This window comes from Cherax quadricarinatus, chromosome 67, assembly GCF_038502225.1.
Source record: "Cherax quadricarinatus isolate ZL_2023a chromosome 67, ASM3850222v1, whole genome shotgun sequence".
Classification (NCBI taxonomy): domain Eukaryota; kingdom Metazoa; phylum Arthropoda; class Malacostraca; order Decapoda; family Parastacidae; genus Cherax; species Cherax quadricarinatus.
The window spans coordinates 15,383,506-15,409,085 of NC_091358.1; the positions used below are offsets into that span (position 1 = coordinate 15,383,506).

At 44.9% G+C, this 25,580-nt stretch overlaps 1 protein-coding gene across 8 annotated transcripts in view; it reads right to left on the reverse strand.

The window, feature by feature from the left end:
* LOC128699669 (serine-rich adhesin for platelets-like) overlaps positions 1 to 25,580 on the reverse strand; it is a 1,564,428-nt gene that overhangs the window by 1,019,331 nt on the left and 519,517 nt on the right. The gene's annotated exons all lie outside the window — the stretch shown is intronic.

Consider the following 25,580-nt stretch of genomic DNA (forward strand, 5'->3'; position numbering starts at 1 on the left):
GCAGCACACTGCTGGTGTCACTATCACACAGAATAATGTAGCAGCACACTGCTGGTGTCACTATCATACAGAATAATGTAGCAGCACACTGCTGGTGTCACTATCACACAGAATAATGTAGCAGCACACTGCTGGTGTCACTATCACACAGAATAATGTAGCAGCACACTGCTGGTGTCACTATCACACAGAATAATGTAGCAGCACACTGCTGGTGTCACTATCACACAGAATAATGTAGCAGCACACTGCTGGTGTCACTATCACACAGAATAATGTAGCAGCACACTGCTGGTGTCACTATCACACACAATGTAGCAGCACACTGCTGGTGTCACTATCACACACAATAATGTAGCAGCACACTGCTGGTGTCACTATCACACAGAATAATGTAGCAGCAAACTGCTGGTGTCACTATCACACAGAATAATGTAGCAGCACACTGCTGGTGTCACTATCACACAGAATAATGTAGCAGCACACTGCTGGTGTCACTATCACACAGAATAATGTAGCAGCACACTGCTGGTGTCACTATCACACACAATAATGTAGCAGCACACTGCTGGTGTCACTATCACACAGAATAATGTAGCAGCACACTGCTGGTGTCACTATCACACAGAATAATGTAGCAGCACACTGCTGGTGTTACTATCACACAGAATAATGTAGCAGCACACTGCTGGTGTCACTATCACACAGAATAATGTAGCAGCACACTGCTGGTGTCACTATCACACAGAATAATGTAGCAGCACACTGCTGGTGTCACTATCACACACAATAATGTAGCAGCACACTGCTGGTGTCACTATCACACACAATAATGTAGCAGCACACTGCTGGTGTCACTATCACACAGAATAATGTAGCAGCACACTGCTGGTGTCACTATCACACACAATAATGTAGCAGCACACTGCTGGTGTCACTATCACACACAATAATGTAGCAGCACACTGCTGGTGTCACTATCACACAGAATAATGTAGCAGCACACTGCTGGTGTCACTATCACACACAATAATGTAGCAGCACACTGCTGGTGTCACTATCACACAGAATAATGTAGCAGCACACTGCTGGTGTCACTATCACACAGAATAATGTAGCAGCACACTGCTGGTGTCACTATCACACAGAATAATGTAGCAGCACACTGCTGGTGTCACTATCACACAGAATAATGTAGCAGCACACTGCTGGTGTCACTATCACACAGAATAATGTAGCAGCAAACTGCTGGTGTCACTATCACACAGAATAATGTAGCAGCACACTGCTGGTGTCACTATCACACAGAATAATGTAGCAGCACATTGCTAGTGTCACTATCACACAGAATAATGTAGCAACACACTGCTAGTGTCATTATCACACTGAATAGTGTAGCAGCACACTGCTGGTGTCACTATCACACAGAATAATGTAGCAGCACACTGCTGGTGTCACTATCACACAGAATAGTGTAGCAGCACACTGCTGGTGTCACTATCACACAGAATAATGTAGCAGTACATTGCTGGTGTCACTATCACACAGAATAATATAACAAAACACTGCTGGTGTCACTATCACACAGAATAGTGTAGCAGCACACTGCTGGTGTCACTATCACACAAAATAATGTAGCAGCACACTGCTGGTGTCACTATCACACAAAATAATGTAGCAGCACACTGCTGGTGTCACTATCACACAAAATAATGTAGCAGCACACTGCTGGTGTCACTATCACACAGAATAATGTAGCAGCACACTGCTGGTGTCACTATCACACAGAATAATGTAGCAGCACACTGCTAGTGTCACTTATCACACAGAATAATATAACAAAACACTGCTGGTGTCACTATCACACAGAATAATGTAGCAGCACACTGCTGGTGTCACTATCACACATAATAATGTAGCAGCACACTGCTGGTGTCACTATCACACAAAATAATGTAGCAGCACACTGCAGGTGTCACTATCACACAAAATAATGTAGCAGCACACTGCTGGTGTCACTATCACACAAAATAATGTAGCAGCACACTGCAGGTGTCACTATCACACAAAATAATGTAGCAGCACACTGCTGGTGTCACTATCACACATAATAGTGTAGTAGCACACTGCTGGTGTCACTATCACAAAGAATAGTGTAGCAGCACACTGCTGGTGTAACTATCACACAGAATAGTGTAGCAGCACTGCTGGTGTCACTATCACAAAGAATAGTGTAGCAGCACACTGCTGGTGTCACTATCACACAGAATAGTGTAGCAGCACTGCTGGTGGCACTATCACACAGAATAATGTAGCAGAACACTACTGGTGTCACTATCACACAGAATAGTGTAGCAGCACACTGCTGGCGTCACTATCACTCGGAATATTGTAGCAGCACACAGTTGGTGTCACTATCACACAAAATAGTGCAGCAGCACACTGCTGGTGTCACTATCACACAAAATAGTGCAGCAGCACACTGCTGGTGTCACTATCACACAAAATAGTGTAGCAGCACACTTTTATTGTCACTATCACACAGAATAGTGTAGCAGCACACTGCTGGTGTCACTATCACACAGAATAGTGTAGCAGCACACTGCTGGTGTCACTATCACACAGAATAATGTAGCAGCACACTGCTGGTGTCACTATCACACAGAATAGTGTAGCAGCACACTGCTGGTGTCACTATCACACAGAATAGTGTAGCAGCACACTTTTATTGTCACTATCACACAGAATAGTGTAGCAGCACACTGCTGGTGTCACTATCACACAGAATAGTGTAGCAGCACACTGCTGGTGTCACTATCACACAAAATAATGTAGCAGCACACTGCTGGTGTCACTATCACACAAAATAATGTAGCAGCACACTGCTGGTGTCACTATCACACAAAATAATGTAGCAGCACACTGCTGGTGTCACTATCACACAGAATAATGTAGCAGCACACTGCTGGTGTCACTATCACACAGAATAATGTAGCAGCACACTGCTAGTGTCACTTATCACACAGAATAATATAACAAAACACTGCTGGTGTCACTATCACACAGAATAATGTAGCAGCACACTGCTGGTGTCACTATCACACATAATAATGTAGCAGCACACTGCTGGTGTCACTATCACACAAAATAATGTAGCAGCACACTGCAGGTGTCACTATCACACAAAATAATGTAGCAGCACACTGCTGGTGTCACTATCACACAAAATAATGTAGCAGCACACTGCAGGTGTCACTATCACACAAAATAATGTAGCAGCACACTGCTGGTGTCACTATCACACATAATAGTGTAGTAGCACACTGCTGGTGTCACTATCACAAAGAATAGTGTAGCAGCACACTGCTGGTGTAACTATCACACAGAATAGTGTAGCAGCACTGCTGGTGTCACTATCACAAAGAATAGTGTAGCAGCACACTGCTGGTGTCACTATCACACAGAATAGTGTAGCAGCACTGCTGGTGGCACTATCACACAGAATAATGTAGCAGAACACTACTGGTGTCACTATCACACAGAATAGTGTAGCAGCACACTGCTGGCGTCACTATCACTCGGAATATTGTAGCAGCACACAGTTGGTGTCACTATCACACAAAATAGTGCAGCAGCACACTGCTGGTGTCACTATCACACAAAATAGTGCAGCAGCACACTGCTGGTGTCACTATCACACAAAATAGTGTAGCAGCACACTTTTATTGTCACTATCACACAGAATAGTGTAGCAGCACACTGCTGGTGTCACTATCACACAGAATAGTGTAGCAGCACACTGCTGGTGTCACTATCACACAGAATAATGTAGCAGCACACTGCTGGTGTCACTATCACACAGAATAGTGTAGCAGCACACTGCTGGTGTCACTATCACACAGAATAGTGTAGCAGCACACTTTTATTGTCACTATCACACAGAATAGTGTAGCAGCACACTGCTGGTGTCACTATCACACAGAATAGTGTAGCAGCACACTGCTGGTGTCACTATCACACAGAATAATGTAGCAGCACACTGCTGGTGTCACTATCACACACAATAATGTAGCAGCACACTGCTGGTGTCACTATCACACAGAATAGTGTAGCAGCACACTGCTGGTATCACTATCACACAGAATAGTGTAGCAGCACACTGCTGGTGTCACTATCACACAGAATAGTGTAGCAGCACACTGCTGGTGTCACTATCACACAGAATAGTGTAGCAGCACACTGCTGGTATCACTATCACAAAGAATAGTGTAGCAGCACACTGCTGGTATCACTATCACACAGAATAGTGTAGCAGCACACTGCTGGTGTCACTATCACACAGAATAGTGTAGCAGCACACTGCTGGTGTCACTATCACACACAATAGTGTAGCAGCACACTGCTGGTGTCACTATCACACAGAATAGTGAAGCAGCAGAAAATAAATCATATTTTCAATACAATAATCCCTAGACAATTTATTTCATTCATAAATTCTAGAATACACTTCAGCTTAAATTCTGTAATACAGTTGAACCTAAAATCTGCAATACAACGCTGGTTAATTCCTGAAATACACTCCGGATTAAATACTGTGGCATGCATCAAAGGGATTTATTCTAAGCTAACGCTGTGAGGGATTTAAAGATTAATTCTACCAATAAATCCCAACAATTTGTTTCATTCATTTAGTTATTAAATCGCCAGGAAGTGAAACCAAGGTGTTGTCCCGGTAATTATCCCGGTCCCCAGTACCACCATCTATCATGTCCCCAGTACTACCATCTATCATCTATCAGGTCCCCAGTATTACCATCTATCATGTATCCAGGTCCCCAGTACCACCATCTATCATCTACCAGGTCCCCAGTACTACCATTTATCATGTATCCAGGTCCCCAGTACCACCATCTATCTATCAGGTCCCCAGTACTACCATTTATCATGTATCCAGGTCCCCAGTACCACCATCTATCAGGTCCCCAGTACCACCATCTATCATCTATCAGATCCCCAGTATTACCATTTATCATGTATCCAGGTCCCCAGTACCACCATCTATCTATCAGGTCCCCAGTACCACTATCTATCATCTATCAGGTCCCCAGTACCACCATCTATCTATCAGGTCCCCAGTACCACCATCTATCATCTATCCAGGTCCCCAGAACCACCATCTATCATCTATCAGGTCCCCAGTACTACCATCTATCATCTATCAGGTCCCCAGTACCACCATCTATCATCTATCAGGTCCCCAGTACTACCATCTATCAGGTCCCCAGTACCACCATCTATCATCTATTAAGGTCCCCAATACCACCATCTATCATCTATCCAGGTCCCCAGTACCACCATCTATCATCTATCAGGTAACCAGTACTACCATCTACCATCTATCAGGTCCCCAGTACCACCATCTATCATATATCAGGTCCCCAGTACTACCATCTTTCATCCATCAGGTCCCCAGTACCACCATCTAAATATCCAGGTGATGTCAAATACATCACCTGTCTACTACTGGTGATGTCAAGGACATCACCAGTAGTAGACAGGACAAGCTTCCATCCTCAGGGGTATACTTAATCCCTTGTAATGACTGCAACAAATTATACGTGGGCGAAACATCAAGAGACCTCCAAACACGTATTTCAGAACACCAATGCGCAAGCAGGACTGACGATACAAGGAATGCCTGTGTACAACATCGCAATTCACACAACCATTTAATTAACTACAGAAACTCAAGACTTATCGCCACAAAAGACAACACTCAATACCGAAGAATCCTGGAATCATCGCTTATCTCTACAACCAACAATTTCAACCAGAACAATGGCTACTATAACATAGCTGAACCACTCGCCAAGAAACTTCTTCATCGCTATCCCACATAAGAACATAGAACACTGCAGAAGGTCTACTCATAACTTGTCCAATACCCCTGCCAGGCTACCCAAGACTTTATAACCTCACCCGGTACATCATCAGATGCAGCACTCTCCACCTGACCTCAACATTCTGAACCTGACTATAAATACTCACGTACCTTCCACCCCAGGTAGATCTGTTTGTGACTTGAAAAAGCCCACTGTGTGGGCGAAACGTTGCCAATAAAGGATCACATTAAACTGCATATGTGTTTATGTTTCCACCACCATCTATCACCTATCAGGTCCCCAGTACCACCATCTATCTATCCAGGTCCCCAGTACCACCATCTATCTATCCAGGTCCCCAGTACCACCATCTATCATCTATCAGGTCCCCAGTACTACCATCTATCATTTATCAGGTCCCCAGTACTATCATCTATCAGGTCCCCAGTAACACCATCTATCATCTATCCAGGTCCCCAGTACCATCATCTATCATCTACCCAGGTCCCCAGTACCACCATCTATCATCTATCCAGGTCCCCAGTACCACCAGTACCATCATCTATCAGGTCCCCAGTACCACCATCTATCATCTATCCAGGTCCCCAGTACCACCATCTATCAAGGTCCCCAGTACCCCCATCTATCATCTATCCAGGTCCCCAGTACCACCAGTACCATCATCTATCAGGTTCCCAGTACCACCATCTATCAGTTATCCAGGTCCCCAGTACCACCATCTATCATCTATCAGGTCCCTAGTACTACCATCTATCCAGGTCCCCAGTACCACCATCTATCAGGTCCCCAGTACCACCATCTATCCAGGTTCCCAGTACCACCATCTATCATCTATCCAGGTCCCCAGTACCACCAGAACCATCATCTATCAGGTCCCCAGCACTACCATCTATTATCTATCCAGGTCCCCAGTACCATCATCTATCAGGTCCCCAGTACCACCATCTATCATCTATCAGGTCCCCAGTAACACCAACTATCATCTATCCAGGTCCCCAGTACCACCGTCTATCATCTATCCAGGTCCCCAGTACCACCATCTATCAGGTCCCCATTAACACCATCTATCATCTATCCAGGTCCCCAGTACCATCATCTATCAGGTCCCCAGTACCACCATCTATCAGGTCCCCAGTAACACCATCTATCATCTATCCAGGTCCCCAGTACCACCATCTATCATCTATCCAGGTCCCCAGTACCATCATCTATCAGGTCCCCAGTACCACCATCTATCAGCTATCCAGGTCCCCAGTACAACCATCTATCATCTATCAGGTCCCCAGTACTACCATCTATCATTATCCAGGTCCCCAGTACCACCATCTATCAGGTCCCCAGTACTCCCATCTATCATCTATTCAGGTCCCCAGTACCACCAGTACCATCATCTATCAGGTCCCCAGTACCACCAGTACCATCATCTATCAGGTCCCCAGTACTACCATCTATCAAGGTCCCCAGTACCATCATCTATCAGGTCCCCAGTACCACCATCTATCAACTATCAGGTCCCCAGTACCACCATCTATCATCTATCAGGTCTCCAGTACCACCATCTATCATCTATCCAGGTCCCCAGTACCACCATCTATCATCTATCAGGTCCCCAGTACCACCATCAATCATCTATCCAGGTCCTCGGTACTACCATCTATCATCTATGACTGTCCTCACACTGACAGTGTCCTCTCACTGACAGTATCCTCACACTGGCAGTGTCCTCACACTGACAGTGGGGATGAACTGTGAACTGGGAAAGGACATCCAGTCCTCTTAACACTAGGTAAAGAGTTTAAACACTGATTATTTTCACCTTTATCTCGTGTTACAGGATGTATCCTAACTAAACCTGTATCCTAACTAAACCTGTATCCTAACTAAACCTGTATCCTAACTAAACCTGTATCCTAACTAAACCTGTATCCTAGCTAAACCTGTATCCTAACTAAACCTGTATCCTAACTAAACCTGTATCCTAACTAAACCTGTATCCTAACTAAACCTGTATCCTAGCTAAACCTGTATCCTAACTAAACCTGTATCCTAACTAAACCTGTATCCTAACTAAACCTGTATCCTAACTAAACCTGTATCCTAACTAAACCTGTATCCTAACTAAACCTGTATCCTAACTAAACCTGTATCCTAACTAAACCTGTATCCTAGCTAAACCTGTATCCTAACTAAACCTGTATCCTAACTAAACCTGTATCCTAACTAAACCTGTATCCTAACTAAACCTGTATCCTAACTAAACCTGTATCCTAACTAAACCTGTATCCTAACTAAACCTGTATCCTAACTAAACCTGTATCCTAACTAAACCTGTATCCTAACTAAACCTGTATCCTAACTAAACCTAACTTAATCTAACATATCTTAACCTAATTTAATCCAACATTAATAACATATATTGGGAAATGTGTTGGAAACCTTCTCTGTGCAAAATCCGCTTAGGACTGGAGGTAAATGTAATATGTGTTTGTGACGCCGTAAAGACCACTGTGTGAGCGAAACGTTGTAGTGAGGGACCAGTAAGCTCAGAAAGGAACATGAAGAGGTACACAGACTGTAGAAAATATGATAGGTGTTTCGTGGTATCCTAATTCCATCATCAAAAATATTTCCTATATATCTTAATGTTCCATAATGATTTTAAAGCACTTAAAAAAATCGTTTTTATTTCTACTAAAATAATGATAGTTTGGTTTTCTATGAAAATAAGAAGGCTAGATTACCAGTCTCTGAAAAGATGTAGAAATTAGGGTACTGTGATTGAAGAGTGTAAAGGAAAACAGAAATAAGGGGGATGTAAATACTGTACACGAAAGTGTGGCGTGGAGTGACAGGCTGGTGGTCAAGACCTGCCCAGCTGGTGGTAAATGTCCAGCTGGTGGTAAATGTCCAGCTGGTGGTAAATGTCCAGCTGGTGGTAAATGTCCAGCTGGTGGTAAATGCCCAGCTGGTGGTAAATGCCCAGCTGGTGGTAAATGTCCAGCTGGTGGTAAATGCCCAGCTGGTGGTAAATGTCCAGCTGGTGGTAAATGCCCAGCTGGTGGTAAATGTCCAGCTGGTGGTAAATGTCCAGCTGGTGGTAAATGTCCAGCTGGTGGTAAATGCCCAGCTGGTGGTAAATGCCCAGCTGGTGGTAAATGTCCAGCTGGTGGTAAATGCCCAGCTGGTGGTAAATGTCCAGCTGGTGGTAAATGTCCAGCTGGTGGTAAATGCCCAGCTGGTGGTAAATGTCCAGCTGGTGGTAAATGCCCAGCTGGTGGTAAATGTCCAGCTGGTGGTAAATGCCCAGCTGGTGGTAAATGTCCAGCTGGTGGTAAATGCCCAACTGGTGGTAAATACCCAGGGCAGTTCCTTCTGGCACACTAGTTCCAGGAGGTTGGCCCTGGCAGTGGGGGGAGAGCGTTAATGGCGTGTACATGAGGGGGTTCGGATGAGCGCTTTGTAGAGCTTTGCCTGGAGCAGATCTCCTCGTAGTTCGTAGTGTCCACTGAGGGGCTTACGGGACAATGCTTTTTTTTTTCTTTGGGGGGAGGGGGGTTTAAAGCCTACTGACTACACGAGGATTATTAAGGTTGCATGTTACCTTGCCAACACCAGAAAAGACTAAGAATTAGACATATGTGCAACATCTGGGTATCTTTATTAGCAGACGTTTCACCAGCCAGTGGCTTTATCAATACAAATTCGAGGATATAACAGGAAGACTGTAGAACTATATACAAAAGACGAGGTAATCAGTCCCTCAGCCTTGGAGTTGAAGAGAACCGTAAGCTTGAAGACGATGGCGCTCTTCACCAACTCCAAGACTGAGGGACTGATTACCTCGTCTTTTGTATATGGCTCTACAGTCTTCACATTATCTCCTTGAATTTCTTTTCATAAAGCCACTGGAGGGCGAAACGTCTACAAATAAAGACTCCCAGATGTTGTACATGTGTCTAATTCTTCATCTTGTCGGTACTGTGTACAATTCATGTGCAAGATTACGTTAATACTTATAACAGGTATTAAACATCAGCGAACATACGCTGTGTGTATGAATTCAAGGTACCTGGCTAGGTTCACTCCTAGCACTGTGACTATCAGAAGTGGGTATGAACGATTCTAGGTTTGAGGTTCAAACTTCAATTGATGGGAATGACGGTGCCAATTATTGAAATTCTAAGTCCAACAGATGTTGGTGAGTTTATTGTCTTGTGACTTTGGAATGTTCTGTGTTGTGTTTATGCGTCATTATGTTGCCAATAGTGTGATCCTGATGAATAAGATACATGTACAATACGGATATATTCATTGCCAAAACATTTCGCCTGCGCAACAAGCTTCTTCAGTCGTATACAGAGTCGACAATAATACTGAAGAGAGTGGAAAAATTGGAGAGGTAATTTTTGAAGTGTTCAGTCTCTAACCTTAATAAAAGGTGTTCAGTCCCTTATCCACGATATAATGTATTAGATCTCTTATCTTTGCTAGAGGTTCAGTCCCTAAACTTTGACATAAGATGTTCGATCCCTTAGTCTTCACAGAAGGTATTCAGTCAGCCTTGATAGACCTTCAGTCCTTTAGCCTTGATGCAAAATTTTCAGTCACTTGTCTCAGTGCCAACTGTCTCACTACTGACCTTGTCACAGTACCAACTGTCTCACTACTGACCTTGTCCAGTACCAACTGTCTCACTACTGACTTTGTCACAGTACCAACTGTCTCACTACTGACCTTGTCACAGTACCAACTGTCTCACTACTGACCTTGTCACAATACCAACTGTCTCACTACTGACCTTGTCACAGTGCCAGCTGTCTCACTACTGACCTTGTCACAGTGCCAGCTGTCTCACTACTGACCTTGTCACAATGCCAGCCGTCTCACTACTGACCTTGTCACAATGCCTGCTGTCTCACTACTGACCTTGTCACCGTGCCAACTATCTCACTACTGACCTTGTCACAGTGCCAGCTGACTCCCTACTGACCTTGTCACAGTACCAGCTGTCTCACCACCGATCTTGTCACAGTGCCAGCTGTCTCCCTACTGACCTTGTCACAGTGCCAGCTGTCTCACTACTGACCTTGTCACAGTGCCAGTTGTCTCCATACTACCTTGTCACAGTGCCAGCTGTCTCCTACGGACCTTGTCACACTGCCATCTAGCACCCTACTGACCTTGTCACAGTACCAGCTGTCTCCCTACTGACCTTGTCACAGTTCCAGCTGTCTCCCTACTCACCTTGTCATAGTGCCAGCTGGCTCCCTGCTCACCTTGTCACAGTTCCAGCTGTCTCCCTACTCACCTTATCATAGTGCCAGCTGGCTCCCTACTCACCTTGTCACCATGCCAGCTGGCTCCTTACTCACCTTGTCACCATGCCAGCTGGCTCCTTACTCACCTTGTCACAGTGCCAGCTGGCTCCCTGCTGACCATGCCAGTGCCAACTCACCTGGGGGAAACAAAGAGAAATTAGTTTTTATACAATTTTAGCGAAGCGCTAAACCTGTATGGGTGATTAAGAGGGAGGAGTGTGGGTTCGATACTCCGTTTGTTAAGAAATAGTAGTAGTAGTAGTAGTAGCAGCAGCAGCAATAATAGTACTAGTAATAATAGTAACAGTAGTAATGGTAGCAATAATAGTAACAATAGTAGTAGTAGCACTAGTAGAAATAATATCAGTATTAGTAGTAATGGTAGTAGTAGTAGACCCTACATCAACCTCCTACATCACCCCAGCCACCCCTACATCAACCCAGCCACCCCTACATCACCCCAGCCACCCCTACAACCCAGCCACCCCTACAACCCAGCCACCCCTACATCAACCCAGCCACCCCTACATCAACCCAGCCATCCCTACATCACCCCAGCCATCCCTACAACCCAGCCACTCCTACATCAACCCAGCCACCCCTACATCACCCCAGCCATCCCTACAACCCAGCCACTCCTACATCAACCCAGCCATCCCTACATCACCCCAGCCATCCCTACAACCCAGCCACCCCTACATCAACCCAGCCATCCCTACATCACCCCAGCCATCCCTACAACCCAGCCACTCCTACATCAACCCAGCCACCCCTACATCAACCCAGCCATCCCTACATCACCCTAGCATCTCCTACATCCACTCAACCAGGTAGTAACTAACACACCCTCCCTCACGCATCACAAACATAGCCTTGTAAAGCTTCTATCCAACTACCCGCTTCGCTGGATAGGAAGACTAGCCAGTATCCACACAATACAACGATTCTCTTCTGCAATTCTCTGAATAAAGAATCAACTCAAACTTTTGTATATTTTGCTCTTTTATTATTCTGGATTTTCATGCATAATATTTATATCTGAGAGAGAGAGAGAGAGAGAGAGAGAGAGAGAGAGAGAGAGAGAGAGAGAGAGAGAGAGAGAGAGAGAGAATGTCTATTTCAATGACCTTCTTCATCTCATCCCAGAATCCCATGCATATACAGACGACTGTACTCTGACATTTACTTATCCAAGGGAGGAAATGCCAGCTGTTCTCGGTTACATTAATCACCAACTTACAGTTATATCAGCCTGGGGAAAACGATGGCACGTCACATTTGCTCTTGAGAAAATACAAATGATGGTCTCTAGGCACCATGATGGTAATGTTGGAGCAGGTAGTAAGAATGAATGGAGGTGTTGGTACCAGGGGACGAAGGTGACATCCTTGAAGAATCACGAAGGAAATCTTGCACACATGGCTGCCAAAAATTTATCAGCGCTAAGGTGTATCTTGTACTTGTTTGACAGCAGAGGATGCAAGATTCTTTGAGGCACAAGTGTGCTCACACCGTGAGTATGCTCCACTGTCTTGGATTGTCTGCTCCCAGTCTCATTTACGGCTTCTTGACAAGATGAGATTTTAGATTTAGCCGCCAAATTGACTAGTTTATTATGTATCCCATATCCATCCTGTGGACGGTAGCACAAGAGTATATGGATACACAAAAGGCCTAGGAACTAGGCCCCAAAAGGGTTAACAGGTATAAATCTGGATTTATATCTACAGTTCACTTATCTGTTACAAGTAAATTTAGAAAAATTGCTTAATATATCTGGTATCTTATTTTCATTAATAAGATATCTTGACATGTCACGTAGGTTGTTATACTATCTCTATATTCCTCGATAAGTAGACAATAATACACATAGTGTTCCAGATAGTGGCCATAGGCCTGGTCACATACTTTCCATTTGATCATGTGTTTGTCTGCCAAACTGCCAGCAACTAAGCGTAAGTCTGGCCACTACAACATGAGTGTTCATAAGTTGCTCCATAAACATACTTATCTACGTTCATGTTATCATAGTGGGTTATAGATCTACTCAGGCTTCTAAATAAATTCCTATAACATTCATTTCCATTATTTACTTCCCTCCTAATATTATTCCTAATGCTAGACAGATATACCAAATTTCTATCCTACATTCTCCCTCAGGGTGCTCTTCTTGGCCAACATATCAAGGAGTAATCCAGTGTGTGATGGAATCCATAACAATTGTATATTAATTCCCTTTTCCCCGGAGTTTTTACTATTTATATCTGGCTTCTCCAATGAGCATATTGTTAGTCATTATGTGAGTCAAGAGCAGAGACCAGAACAAGAGGACTTGTCTCTCGCCTGGACAGATCTGTCATTTCAGCAGAACCTTCAACACCAAAGGGATGTGGGCGGTCTTACTATTATGTACAAGGCCAATGTTGTCAAGGTAACGCACTTGGCTCCACTTCCATAAAACAGTGACATGACAGCTTCTACACAAGACAGGCAGCAGACAGCAACATTCTTAGTTGTATCATTCTAAAGACAACCACTTTTTCTGAGATCATTCATTCTTACAATAAATCGAATCTGAAACAGATTCGCACAACATAACAACATTGATAAAATAAAGTCAGCTGCCCAAGTGAAACCGCTGGCCCACAGCTGGCTCATAACAGTAAAAAGGCTTTCAGATAAGCTAAGGTAGATAACGGCTCTCAGCTTGCAAACAGAGGTAGGAACTCTTAACCCAACCCTGCCAAAATCATGTGTATATAATGACTGCATCGAGAAATCGCAAAGTTATTTTCACTAAGCTGTTGCAGTGGTTGTGGATGCACAACAAACGGCGAGGTATATCTTAAATGTCTGTTACACAACATGTAAGATTCAATGAGACTTCTTCAGTAGCCAGGAACTTGAAAGCAATACAGGAACCTGAGACATATGTACCAGAAACGAGCTTGGTGCCACAACGTAAAGCATTGGAAGGGCCTCAAGAACTCCACTCAAATAATCAACAATGCCCTATTACGCTGTTTTGTAAGGATGTAGACAGGATATTCCGTCGACGGGAATTGCCTCAGGTCATAAAATTATTAGATAGTCTTCAAACTATCATACCAGATAGCCAGAAGAGGCCTACATCAAGTGACACAGTATGCCAGCTAATGCTGACACTATTGACAAGGCCTAGAATTCAAACACTGACATTAACACAGCAGCAAAAAACTGGTTGGAATCTGTTAGCACTAGAGCTCTATAGACAGAGCTCGAAACACCGCACTTAAAAATTCCATTACAACTTCTTTGGTCGCCACTGTGGGAATGGATCCATTACCCAACAACAAAGCAAGTTCTTAGATCTGACAGCTCCCTTCCTACACCTGACAGTACACCTGCCATCACTGTTCCAACGCCTACTGGTACACCTTGCAGTAGTGCTTCTTCTGCCGTCCCCGAGTCAGGTTCTTCTCCACCCGTGATTATTGTAGCTAACAATCGACTGGCCAACACCGTACTAGATTAAGTGTCGGGCCAAGGGACGAACAACAACAGATATATATCTGGTAGGTTTGGACGAGGATGTGGAAGAGAAAGTAGTAGTCACCCACTGTCGTCTCACCTTCCATCAACACAGGAAAACGCTCACCAGGTACATAATCATCAGGCTCACCAGCGGCAGAACAGAGAAATCAGCTGCTGAATCAGCAGCGAAACAAAATGTGCAGGAAATAGGAGATCAACCTCCCAGGCACCTAGGTATTGCTCCTGCTATCACTGAAGGGAACACACTGCTGACAACTGCCTGGAATACCAGGTGTAATTACTGCCATTAGAGGGGACACTGAGACCACTGATGAAACAAAAAAGGAATTTAAACAAGATCACCAGTTCTTAAGATATTTATTCCCCCCCCAAAAAAAAATCTAGCAAGATCTCAGACATGTGAATACATACATCACTCACCAAGCTACACCTATCTTGGTAACTCAGGTGGTTTTATGCATTATACAAGACCACAGCAGCTGCCCCAGTATCTCACCTGTCTCAAGGGCAAGCACATTACACACCTATCAACTCAAGCTGAACACAAACATGAGGAGCCAGTTTATCAGCATCCTGTCTGCCAACATTCGAGGCTTCATTACCGATGCTGGTGACCTCACGAAGTTCAAAGCGGGTTGCTCCTACCTCTCACAACTACTGGATCACTATGCCATGGTCTTGGATGCAATGGAGGACAAACAGAATGCAAATGTAGTATGATGGAAAATCACACACAACGTGCTAAAGAAATAACTTGAAAAGTTACACAATGTGAACGACAGTGCTAGACACAGCAACTTTCATTCTCACGTCATGCACTGGTGAAGAACACAGCTGCTACACTATGTGAACGACAGTGCTAGACACAGCAACCTTCATTCTCACGTCATGCACTGGTGAAGAACACAGCTGCTACACTATGTGAATGACAGTGCTAGACACAGCAACCTTCATTCTCACGTCATGCACTGGTGAAGAACGCAGCTGCTACACCATGTGACTGACAGTGCTAGACCGAGAAATGATCCTTGTAGAGCCCCACTCGTCACACTCGCCCATTCTGACATTTCCTACACAGTAACTCGTTGTTTCCCTCCTGTTAAGTATTCCTTGCTGTCCTTTTGTGAGTGTGCATGTACTCACCTAATTGTGGTTGCAGGCGTCGAGACTCAGCTCCTGGTCCCGCCTCTTCATTGGACGCTACTAGGTCCTCTCTCTTCTCCATGAGCTTTATCATACCTCGTCTTAAAACTATGTAAGGTTCCTGCCTCCACTACATCACTTGCCAGACTATTCCACTTCCTGACAACTCTATGACTGAAGAAATACTTCCTAACATTCCTCTGACTCATCTGAGTCTTCACCTTCCAATTGTAACCCCTTGTGTCTGTGTCCCATCTCTGGAACATCCTGTCTCTGTCCACCTTATCTATTCCTCGCAGTATTGTGTATGTTGTTATCATGTCTCCCCTAACCCTCCTGTCCTCCAGTGTCGTCAGGCCAATTTCCCTTAACCTTTCTTCTTAGGACAATCCTCTTAGCTCTGGAACTAGCCTTGTTGCAAATCTTTGTACTTTCTCTAATTTCTTAATGTGCTTGACCAGGTGTGGGTTCCAAACTGGTGCTGCATACTCCAGTATGGACCTGATGTACACGGTGTAGAGTCTTGAACGGTTCCTTACTGAGGTATTGAAATGCTATTCTCAGGTTTGCCAGGCGCCCATATGCGGCAACAGTTATCTGGTTGATGTGTGCTTTCGGAGACGTGCTCGTTATTATACTTACCCCAAGATCTTACTACTTGAGTGAGGTTTGCAGTCTTTGGCCGCATAGCCTATACTCTGTCTGCGGTCTTCTTTGCCCTTCCCGATCTTCATGACTTTGCATTTGGCGGGTTAAATTCAGAGAGTCAGTTGCTGGACCAGGCGTCCAGCCTTACCAGGTCTCTTTGTAGTCCTGCCTGATCCTCATCTGATTTAACTCTCCTCATTAACTTCACGTCATCTGGGAACGGGGACACTTCTGAGTCTATCCCTTCCATTGTGTCATTCACATATACCAAAAATAGCACTGGTCCTAGGACTGACCCCTGTGGGACCCTGCTCGTTACAGGCGCCCACTGTGATACCTGTATGTATAATGTTCGCCAAGACCGTGGTCCCGGCACGGGTCTCAATCTTGCGATAACCCGTCTCTGGCACTGTGATACCTCATCACATACCATGACTCGTTGTTGCCTCCCTGTCAGGTATTCTCTGATCCACTGCAGTGCCCTTCCTGTTATACGTGCCTAATCCTTTAGCTTCTGCACTAATCTGTTGTGAGGAACTGTGTCGAAGGCCTACTTGCAGGCCAAGAAAATGCAATCAACCCACCCCTCTCTCTCGTGTCTTACTTCTGTTACCTTGTCATAAAACTCCAGTAGGTTTGCGACACTATGTTTGTGTGTGTGTGTGTGTGTGTGTGTGTGTGTGTGTGTGTGTGTGTGTGTGTGTGTGTGTGTGTGTGTGTGTACACTCACCTAATTCATCTAATTGTTGTTGCAGGGGTCGAGACTCAGCTCCTGGCCCCGCCTCTTCACTGACCGCTACTGGGTCCTCCCTCACCCTGCTCCATGAGCTTTATCATACCTCGTCTTAAAACTATGTATAGTTCCTGCCTCACTACATCGCTTGCCAGACTGTTCCACTTCCTAACAATTCTGTGGCTGAAGAAATACTTCCTAACATCCCTTTGACTCATCTGAGTCTTCAGCTTCCAACTGTGACCCCTAGTTTCTCTGTCCCATCTCTGGAACATCCTGTCTCTGCCGCCCACCGTGTGTGTGTGTGTGTGTACTCACCTATCTGTGGTTGCAGGGGCCGAATCGCAGCTCCTGGCCCCACCTCTTCGCTGGTCGCTACTAGATCCATTCCCTCCCTGCTTTAAGAGCCCTGTCATACATCTCCCTAAATCTATGTATGAATCAGGCCTCCACTACATCGTTCTCCAGATTGTTCCACTTCCTGATAACTCTACTGCTGAAAAAGTACTTCCAAACATCCCTATGACTCATCGGAGTTTTCAACTTCCGGTTGTGACCCCTTGTTACTGTGTCCTATCTCTGGAACATCCTGTCCCTGTTCACCTTATAAAATACTGGTACAGGTACTTCCTATTCCTCCTGGACTCCAGTCTCGTCAGGTTGAATTCCCTTAACCTCTCCGTGTGTGTGTGTGTGTGTGTGTGTGTGTGTGTGTGTGTGTGTGTGTGTGTGTGTGTGTGTGTGTGTGTGTGTGTGTGTGTGTGTGTGTGTATTCACCTAATCGTGGTTGCAGGGGTCGATTCATAGCTCCTGGCCCCGGCTCTTCACTGGTCGCTACTGGATCACTCACTTCCTGCTCTGTGAGCTTTATTATACCTCTTCTTGAAGCTATGTATGGATCCTGCCTCCACCACTTCACTTTCCAAACTATTCCACTACCTGACAACTCTGTGGCTGAAGAAATACTTCCGAACATCCCTTTGACTCATCTGAGTCTTCAACTTCCAACTGTGACCCCTTGTTGCTGTGTCCCATCTCTGGAACATCCTGTCTCTGCCCACCTCGTCGATTCCTCTCAGCATTTCATATGTTGTCCCCCCTGTCCTCCAGAGTCATAAGATCAATTTCCCTTAACCTCTCCTCGTAGGACATGCCCCCTTAGCTCCGGTACTAGTCTTGTTGCAAACCTTTGCACTTTCTCTAATTTCCTGACGTGCTTGACCAGGTGTGGGTTCCAAACTGGTGCTGCATACTCTAATATAGGCCTGGCGTATACGGTGTACAGTCTCTCGAACGATTGTGTGTGTGTGTGTGTGTGTGTGTGTGTGTGTGTGTGTGTGTGTGTGTGTGTGTGTGTGTGTGTGTGTGTGTGTGTGTGTGTGTGTGTACAGGTGCAGGGAACAATGGCGCATCACATGTTCAACAAGCAAGCTTCCTGTCCACGGAACAAGAGGCGTCGTAGCCTTGACGGACACGCACGCAAGAAGCATGACATCCACAGGTGACACGGACACGCACGCAAGAGCTGATAACACGCACACAAGCGAAGAATGCACACAAGAAAAATTTCAGCACGTACACGAGTGATAATGATACACGCAAACGCACGGAGAATGCACGCACCGGAGACACGGAAACGCACGGAACGGGGAAGATGTACACGCAGATGAGACGAACGAAAGAACAAGATAAATATAAGAACGACAGAGAGAGAGAGAGAGAGAGAGAGGGGACGAGGTAGAAAAAGGAAGAGAGAGAGGGGAGAAAGAAGGAAGAAAGTAGAGGGAAAATAGAGACAAACATAAGAATGGAGGGACACTGCTGAAGATCTACTGGCCCATACTTACCATGTCCTTCCAAAATCCAACCCAGTTCTCAAAAAGGCAGGGAGAAGGGAGGAAGGGAGGGAGAAGGAAGGCAGAGAGATGAGGGAGGAACAAGTGGGATTACAGTTCAAGGTACTTTCCGAGTTACTGATACAGTGAAGATCCTCTGTACATTCTCCGGCTGTTCATCCTGGCCAGCCTGACAATGGTTGTTAGTGTACAGTAATATTCTAGCCTGGAGAGAACAACTGACTTAAAGAGGATCATCATAGGCTTGGCATCTCTATTAAAGGTTCTAGTTATCAACTTGTTAACTGCGGTTGTGATAATAAAATTTCTGTGTTCATTTGATAATTAGTATACCAGATTATTAGTATACCAGATTATTAGTATACCAGATTCATCAAGGCTGAGGGACTGAACACTACCTATCAAGGCTGAGTAACTGAATACCATCTATCAAGACTGAAGGACTGAACACCATCTATCAAGGACTGAACACCCCAAATTACCCTGCACATCTTTGTTTATTCTCAGTATTGGACTGATAAAGCCACTAGTGGGCGAAACAACTAGCCAATAAAGATACCCAAGTGTTACATGTGTTCAGTCTAATCAACGCAGTTATTGTTGAAGATATGACACAGTTGTGTAATACAACCATTCTCCTAATTCTGTCATACTTTCAGAGTGCATAACCACCCTACTAAGCCAGATTGCTGATAGTAACAAGAAACCTAGTATGGTCGTCTACCTCGACCTCGAGAAGGCAAATGAGCTAGCCAGACCAACAGCAATTCTAGCAATACTAGCTCGGAAGGGGATCAAAGGACGCCTCCTGGTCTATATAGAGTTCTACCTTAGGGACAGGGACACTACTCTTCCTTTAAAACTCTGGAAAATGGCACGCCACAAGGAGCTGTGCTCAGTCCTACCCTGTTTAACGTCCTTATGCAGGAACTTGTGCGCCTTCCCTTTCATAGTGGTACACAGCTCCTGAGCTATGCTGATGATCTTGCACTCGTAGTAAATGGGAAATGCAATTTGGAGCGACAGGCCCAGAGTGCTTTGGACCTAATAACGCAGTCTTGCAAAGAACTAGGCCTCAAGATCTCCGCCGAGAAATCACTTGCAATGATGTTCAAGGGACCAGATCCTGCGAACAGATTACGTATTCAGGATATAGAGCTTGAGTGGACAGACTCTTACCTATACTTGGGAATCTACACTGATAAAATGATGACCTTTCAGAAATAGGCCGAGTATGTCATATCCCGTGCTCTACTCAGACTCAACGCCATGGGAGCTATGACGAGGCACCATGCAGGGGCGAGCAAAGAAGTACTTCGCTTGTGCGCTCGCTCAGTGACTACGGTGCACCGGCGTTGGCTCATCCCTGGCCGCAGAGCAGGCAAAGGGTGGAGGTCGCATAAAACCAGGCGATAAGAACTATGCTTGGGGCCCCCATCTGGACCAACACAGTATGTCTCAGGTTTGAGGCCCGGCTTCCTTCCCTGGCTGACAGAGTGATACATAAACGCCTGCAAAGTAGCCACGATTGGTGGCGAAGAACACCGTAGCCGTGGAGATTCTGAAGCAGAAGCGAACGAACGAACGAATTCAGGTAAAATCCCAATGGGATGAGCGGGGAAGACGGGACAGACGAAGAATAGCACTGGAGAGGAGTGTTCTTAGTTGTAGAAATAGAGCCAGGGCTTAACCCAGCAACTGAGGCGATCATGGGATAGAACTGGAGAGATCAGGACTTGGCTGAGGATGTGGAAGACGTGGGCAAGCTGTGCAGGCTGAATCATGGTGGTTGATTTGTAGATCTGGTCGGCGATTGGTTGCTGGAGATCGGTGGGAAGCGGGGTGGAGAGGGAGGCATGCTTCAATATGACTGGTCGTTAAGTATGCAGAGAGGAGACAGGATCAGCGTTGATTGGTGGATAACACTCTTCACATCTGCGTTTTATTAGTTTTTCGTTCCTGTCGTAGAGCCATTTTGAAGTCTTTTGAAAGCAGGTTTTAATAATTAAGTTTGAGCAGACTTTTGCTGCCTTTTTCCAAGTCTGCAATTAGGGCAGTTTCAGTGTGGGGATCGCATCCAGGAGCAACAGTGTACTTGATACTACCATGGTGCATGGAATAGATGATCTGAGGTGCATATAGCGACTGGGTGTGAGGGCTATATGTATAGAAGGTGAGGGGTTCAGTTGGTCTAAATATTGTTTCCTCTTCCATTTCTTCAGGTCTTCGAGTATCTTGAGGTGGATTTTCAGAAGGAAGTGTCTTAGCTTTCTTGGCTTTTGGTGGTTGAGTTGGAGATGAAGCAGGTGGTTCGTTAGTGGTAGCAGAAGAGGTGGAAGACTCAGGTGATTGGTCCACAGCGGTGGTGATGCTGGAAGTCGCTGATTGGTTGTTTCTTGGAGATGGAATTTCAGGTGTTGTGATGTTACCTTAATTCTTTGGTGAGCTTGATGATGTCGGCAGATGGTGGAGAGTCTGGGAAAGTAAAGTTTGGCATGTTGTTCAATCGGAAGAGCTCGTTAACAACAGTGTTGAAGGAACCTGGTAACGCCATATTATGCATGTGTGCATATAATATACAGTAATTAATTTTCGTAGGTTCACAAGCTGGTGGAGTAGTGGTGGAGGGTTGGGTAGCTTTTAAAAGTTTTGTAGTGTCGGCCTGGAGTTTGGTGATGGCAGCATAAGTAGGTGACTTGGAAGGTGTCTTCTTCTGTTCTGCTTCCTGGCTTTTTTTTCAGAATTTCACGACGAGTGGGGCACTCTGCAGCGAGAGTATGGTGATTGTTTTTGCAGTTGAGACACTTAAGTGGGGCAGTAGAAGTACAAGTCTTGGAATCGTGGCCTTCAGACCCGCAGGTAGAGCAGAACTTTGTCTTTTGTGGGGCAGTCTTTTGTAGAGTGTAGGTAAGAGTAGCAACTCCAGCACTGAGTAATATGATGGTACCGCTCAGCTTCAATATGACTGGAGTTAATGAAGTAATATTATATGGCCAGGCCTTCAGCCATAGCTTGGGCAGCCATTGTCACATCAATAAAAGTGATTTTCAGCATGGAGGAGGCAGTAGGAATCTTGGTGATGCTTTCAACTGTAGCCCAGAGATTTTGTTCTTCTGTGGAGGTCTTTAGGTCTTCAACAGGTTGTATGGTAATCAGTTTGTCAAGTCTCTTCAATATGTAAAGTAAAAGGACACAAGTGCAACTAATGTGACATTTATTGTGGCAACGTTTCGCTCTCCAGGAGCTTTATCAAGCCATTACAAACAATACATGGACACAGAGGGTATATAAAGGCTCAGAGTGAGGTGAATACTAGTGAGGTACCATTTCGATGTTCACTAGTGGTAGTAGTAGTAGTAGTAGTAGTGGTAGTGACAAAAGTAATACAATATGGTAAAGCAATTAATTCGTACATGAGTAAAAGGATATAAAAGCTATTACTTGGGTAACATAAAAATAGGTTGGACAAATATAAACTGGAATGAGGCAGCTTGTTTCAGTGTTCACTCTCTGTGCTTTGTGTAGTATAACAGGAGAGACTATGTGATGGCAGGGTTTACTGTTTTCAGGAGGATTCTTGCTAAGACTTCGGAGATGGTGAAGCTGCCGTTGTTTTGTTTAATTGTATTCGAAACAGCGATCAGTGCTGATTCGAGGCACTTGCGTCTGCGGAAATTAGTTTCTTTGATCACTAATTGGGCGTCTCTGAATTTCATGAGATGACTGGAGGAATTTCGGTGTTGTACACAGGCGTTGTTCAGGTTATCGTTCCTACATGCGTAAATGTGTTCATTGAGGCGGGTGTCGAGGTTTCTGGCTGTTTCACCTACGTAAATCTTGTCGCAGCCTCCACAGGGTATAGTGTAAACTCCTGCATTGACTGGTTCGCGGTGCTTGGATTTTGTCCTGGTTATATCCTTTATTGAAGTGCTAGAAGCGATGGCGACTCTGGTGTTAGCTTGTGAAAGTGCTTTTGAGACGTTCAGTGCAACCTGACTGTTGGGAAGAATTATAACTTTGCTGGGAGTGGTGTTGATGCGTGGAGAATTTATGATCTGAAGAGCTCTTTTCTTGCAGTCTTTGATGAAAAAAGGAGGAAAATGTAACTCTGTGAATGTTTGGTGAATGTATGTACACTCCTCGTCAAGAAACTCAGGACTACAAATTCGGTATGCTCTTAGGAAAAACCCGATGATGATGCCTCTTTTGGTCTTGGTATCTTGACTGGAATAGAAGTGTGTGAGATCATTTTTATTGGTGGGTTTCCGATAAACTTGAAATCTTAGGTTGTTGTCTACTTTGTGAATGAGGACGTCGAGGAAAGGTAGCTTGCCATTGGACTCTTCTTCTAGTGTAAACTGGATCGCCGGTTCAACTGCGTTGAGCCTTGCCTGAAGATCCCGTACATCAAAACGTTTTGGAGTTATTACGAGGACATCGTCCACGTAACGTAACCAAGTGACGCTTGAAGGGATGATGTTGGCGAAGTGTTCGGACTCTAGGTGTTCCATGTATAAGTTGGCTAGGACGGCACTGATGGGGGACCCCATTCCCATGCCGTAGGTTTGTTTGTAGAGCTTGTTATTGAAAGAAAAACAGTTGAAATTAACACAGAGTTCAATTAAGTCAACAAAATCTCCGGGAGGTAGAGGAAGATTAAGGTCCTGATTGACTTTACGTCGTAGAACCTCGATGGCTTTTTTGGTAGGTACTTTTGTGAAGAGGGAAGTCACATCCAAACTGCTTAGTTTCTTGTTACGGATGGAGAGGTTACGGATGCGGTTGAGAAGGTCACCTGAGTGTTTAAGATGAGCAGGGCTGATGGTCCCCAGAAGGCAGGAAAGATGTTTGGCAAGAACTCCGGCTAGTTTGTGTGGAGCACTGCCTATTCCGGACGTGATTGGTCTGAGAGGAATATTGTGTTTATGGGTCTTGGGTAAACCATACATGTGTGCTGGTTTAGGGTTGCTTGGTAACAAGTACAGAAGTTTCTTCCCTTCTCTAGTGCGTTTGAGTATTTGTCTGGTTTTGTATAGAAAATCTTTGGTGAGCGTCTCCCACTGTTGAGTGCTGATGGGTTCGTATGTAGACTGATCATTCAAAAGGTCCATCATTTTAGTGTTGTAGTCACTGGTGTTGAGGATGACGACTCCACCTCCTTTGTCGGCGGTGGTGACGATAATGTTGGGGTCGTCGGCGAGGTTCTTAAGGGCAGTGATGTATCGTCTAGGAAGATTAGAAGTAGAAGGTTCACATAAAGCTGCAGTGAGAAGGCCCTGTATATAACCCTTCTGGAAGTTGCTGTCACTGTGTCTATGGTTCCTGGTAACTAGATTAAGTTGATAGTTAGGTTTGCGTATGTTGGTGGTAAATTTGAGTCCCAGACATCAGCCCTGCTCATCTTAAACACTCAGGTGACCTTCTCAACCGCATCCGTAACCTCTCCATCCGTAACAAGAAACTAAGCAGTTTGGATGTGACTTCCCTCTTCACAAAAGTACCTACCAAAAAAGCCATCGAGGTTCTACGACGTAAAGTCAATCAGGACCTTAATCTTCCTCTACCTCCCGGAGATTTTGTTGACTTAATTGAACTCTGTGTTAATTTCAACTGTTTTTCTTTCAATAACAAGCTCTACAAACAAACCTACGGCATGGGAATGGGGTCCCCCATCAGTGCCGTCCTAGCCAACTTATACATGGAACACCTAGAGTCCGAACACTTCGCCAACATCATCCCTTCAAGCGTCACTTGGTTACGTTACGTGGACGATGTCCTCGTAATAACTCCAAAACGTTTTGATGTACGGGATCTTCAGGCAAGGCTCAACGCAGTTGAACCGGCGATCCAGTTTACACTAGAAGAAGAGTCCAATGACAAGCTACCTTTCCTCGACGTCCTCATTCACAAAGTAGACAACAACCTAAGATTTCAAGTCTATCGGAAACCCACCAATAAAAATGATCTCACACACTTCTATTCCAGTCAAGATACCAAGACCAAAAGAGGCATCATCATCGGGTTTTTCCTAAGAGCATACCGAATTTGTAGTCCTGAGTTTCTTGACGAGGAGTGTACATACATTCACCAAACATTCACAGAGTTACATTTTCCTCCTTTTTTCATCAAAGACTGCAAGAAAAGAGCTCTTCAGATCATAAATTCTCCACGCATCAACACCACTCCCAGCAAAGTTATAATTCTTCCCAACAGTCAGGTTGCACTGAACGTCTCAAAAGCACTTTCACAAGCTAACACCAGAGTCGCCATCGCTTCTAGCACTTCAATAAAGGATATAACCAGGACAAAATCCAAGCACCACGAACCAGTCAATGCAGGAGTTTACACTATACCCTGTGGAGGCTGTGACAACATTTACGTAGGTGAAACAGCCAGAAACCTCGACACCCGCCTCAATGAACACATTTACGCATGTAGGAACGAT